Below are 4,088 nucleotides of genomic sequence, written 5' to 3'. Positions count from 1 at the left end.
CCCTGTGGGATATATATTTTACCCACACTTTTGGAGCCCTCCTGGGATGCCCTCTAACATACTAGAACCTCATTTTGTGGAAGTTTTCACAAAATTGTGAAATTTTCCAAAAAGTCAGAAATTTTGCAAAAACGACTAAGTATCAAGGACTCATCGCGCGAATCGCTCTGGAACTGAAATCGGATGCGCGCACTGACATGCTCCCCTCTCTGGAAGTCTGACACATGTGTGAAAATTTTCTAAGTCCCCAAAAATTTTTTTTTTCAACTTTTTTTCAATTTTCCCCCTGTGGGATATATATTTTACCCACACTTTTGGAGCCCTCCTGGGATGCCCTCTAACATACTAGAACCTCATTTTGTGGAAGTTTTCACAAAATTGTGAAATTTTCAAAAAAGTCAGAAATTTTGCAAAAACGACTAAGTATCAAGGACTCATCGCGCGAATCGCTCTGGAACTGAAATCGGATGCGCGCACTGACATGCTCCCCTCTCTGGAAGTCTGACACATGTGTGAAAATTTTCTAAGTCCCCAAAAATTTTTTTTTTCAACTTTTTTTCAATTTTCCCCCTGTGGGATATATATTTTACCCACACTTTTGGAGCCCTCCTGGGATGCCCTCTAACATACTAGAACCTCATTTTGTGGAAGTTTTCACAAAATTGTGAAATTTTCAAAAAGTCAGAAATTTTGCCAAAAACGACTAAGTATCAAGGACTCATCGCGCGAATCGCTCTGGAACTGAAATCGGATGCGCGCACTGACACGCTCCCCTGTCTGGAAGTCTGACACATGTGTGAAAATTTTCTAAGTCCCCAAAAATTTTTTTTTTCAACTTTTTTTCAATTTTCCCCCTGTGGGATATATATTTTACCCACACTTTTGGAGCCCTCCTGGGATGCCCTCTAACATACTAGAACCTCATTTTGTGGAAGTTTTCACAAAATTGTGAAATTTTCCAAAAAGTCAGAAATTTTGCAAAAACGACTAAGTATCAAGGACTCATCGCGCGAATCGCTCTGGAACTGAAATCGGATGCGCGCACTGACACGCTCCCCTGTCTGGAAGTCTGACAAAAGTTGAAAAATTTTCTAAGTCCCCAAAAATTTTTTTTTTCAACTTTTTTTCAATTTTCCCCCTGTGGGATATATATTTTACCCACACTTTTGGAGCCCTCCTGGGATGCCCTCTAACATACTAGAACCTCATTTTGTGGAAGTTTTCACAAAATTGTGAAATTTTCAAAAAGTCAGAAATTTTGCCAAAAACGACTAAGTATCAAGGACTCATCGCGCGAATCGCTCTGGAACTGAAATCGGATGCGCGCACTGACACGCTCCCCTGTCTGGAAGTCTGACACATGTGTGAAAATTTTCTAAGTCCCCAAAAATTTTTTTTTTCAACTTTTTTTCAATTTTCCCCCTGTGGGATATATATTTTACCCACACTTTTGGAGCCCTCCTGGGATGCCCTCTAACATACTAGAACCTCATTTTGTGGAAGTTTTCACAAAATTGTGAAATTTTCAAAAAGTCAGAAATTTTGCCAAAAACGACTAAGTATCAAGGACTCATCGCGCGAATCGCTCTGGAACTGAAATCGGATGCGCGCACTGACACGCTCCCCTGTCTGGAAGTCTGACAAAAGTTGAAAAATTTTCTAAGTCCCCAAAAATTTTTTTTTTCAACTTTTTTTCAATTTTCCCCCTGTGGGATATATATTTTACCCACACTTTTGGAGCCCTCCTGGGATGCCCTCTAACATACTAGAACCTCATTTTGTGGAAGTTTTCACAAAATTGTGAAATTTTCAAAAAAGTCAGAAATTTTGCAAAAACGACTAAGTATCAAGGACTCATCGCGCGAATCGCTCTGGAACTGAAATCGGATGCGCGCACTGACATGCTCCCCTCTCTGGAAGTCTGACACATGTGTGAAAATTTTCTAAGTCCCCAAAAATTTTTTTTTTCAACTTTTTTTCAATTTTCCCCCTGTGGGATATATATTTTACCCACACTTTTGGAGCCCTCCTGGGATGCCCTCTAACATACTAGAACCTCATTTTGTGGAAGTTTTCACAAAATTGTGAAATTTTCAAAAAGTCAGAAATTTTGCCAAAAACGACTAAGTATCAAGGACTCATCGCGCGAATCGCTCTGGAACTGAAATCGGATGCGCGCACTGACACGCTCCCCTGTCTGGAAGTCTGACACATGTGTGAAAATTTTCTAAGTCCCCAAAAATTTTTTTTTTCAACTTTTTTTCAATTTTCCCCCTGTGGGATATATATTTTACCCACACTTTTGGAGCCCTCCTGGGATGCCCTCTAACATACTAGAACCTCATTTTGTGGAAGTTTTCACAAAATTGTGAAATTTTCAAAAAGTCAGAAATTTTGCCAAAAACGACTAAGTATCAAGGACTCATCGCGCGAATCGCTCTGGAACTGAAATCGGATGCGCGCACTGACACGCTCCCCTGTCTGGAAGTCTGACACATGTGTGAAAATTTTCTAAGTCCCCAAAAATTTTTTTTTTCAACTTTTTTTCAATTTTCCCCCTGTGGGATATATATTTTACCCACACTTTTGGAGCCCTCCTGGGATGCCCTCTAACATACTAGAACCTCATTTTGTGGAAGTTTTCACAAAATTGTGAAATTTTCAAAAAGTCAGAAATTTTGCCAAAAACGACTAAGTATCAAGGACTCATCGCGCGAATCGCTCTGGAACTGAAATCGGATGCGCGCACTGACACGCTCCCCTGTCTGGAAGTCTGACACATTTGAAAATTTTCTAAGTCCCCAAAAATTTTTTTTTTCAACTTTTTTTCAATTTTCCCCCTGTGGGATATATATTTTACCCACACTTTTGGAGCCCTCCTGGGATGCCCTCTAACATACTAGAACCTCATTTTGTGGAAGTTTTCACAAAATTGTGAAATTTTCAAAAAGTCAGAAATTTTGCCAAAAACGACTAAGTATCAAGGACTCATCGCGCGAATCGCTCTGGAACTGAAATCGGATGCGCGCACTGACACGCTCCCCTGTCTGGAAGTCTGACACATGTTGAAAATTTTCTAAGTCCCCAAAAATTTTTTTTTTCAACTTTTTTTCAATTTTCCCCCTGTGGGATATATATTTTACCCACACTTTTGGAGCCCTCCTGGGATGCCCTCTAACATACTAGAACCTCATTTTGTGGAAGTTTTCACAAAATTGTGAAATTTTCAAAAAGTCAGAAATTTTGCCAAAAACGACTAAGTATCAAGGACTCATCGCGCGAATCGCTCTGGAACTGAAATCGGATGCGCGCACTGACACGCTCCCCTGTCTGGAAGTCTGACAAAATGTTGAAAAATTTTCTAAGTCCCCAAAAATTTTTTTTTTCAACTTTTTTTCAATTTTCCCCCTGTGGGATATATATTTTACCCACACTTTTGGAGCCCTCCTGGGATGCCCTCTAACATACTAGAACCTCATTTTGTGGAAGTTTTCACAAAATTGTGAAATTTTCCAAAAAGTCAGAAATTTTGCAAAAACGACTAAGTATCAAGGACTCATCGCGCGAATCGCTCTGGAACTGAAATCGGATGCGCGCACTGACACGCTCCCCTGTCTGGAAGTCTGACAAAAGTTGAAAAATTTTCTAAGTCCCCAAAAATTTTTTTTTTCAACTTTTTTTCAATTTTCCCCCTGTGGGATATATATTTTACCCACACTTTTGGAGCCCTCCTGGGATGCCCTCTAACATACTAGAACCTCATTTTGTGGAAGTTTTCACAAAATTGTGAAATTTTCAAAAAAGTCAGAAATTTTGCAAAAACGACTAAGTATCAAGGACTCATCGCGCGAATCGCTCTGGAACTGAAATCGGATGCGCGCACTGACATGCTCCCCTCTCTGGAAGTCTGACACATGTGTGAAAATTTTCTAAGTCCCCAAAAATTTTTTTTTTCAACTTTTTTTCAATTTTCCCCCTGTGGGATATATATTTTACCCACACTTTTGGAGCCCTCCTGGGATGCCCTCTAACATACTAGAACCTCATTTTGTGGAAGTTTTCACAAAATTGTGAAATTTTCAAAAAGT

The sequence above is a fragment of the Phyllobates terribilis genome, unplaced genomic scaffold, assembly GCF_046119375.1.
Source record: "Phyllobates terribilis strain yellow unplaced genomic scaffold, ASM4611937v1 Scaffold_8005__1_contigs__length_33664, whole genome shotgun sequence".
In the NCBI taxonomy this organism is placed as follows: domain Eukaryota; kingdom Metazoa; phylum Chordata; class Amphibia; order Anura; family Dendrobatidae; genus Phyllobates; species Phyllobates terribilis.
This window is presented reverse-complemented; position numbering follows the sequence as displayed.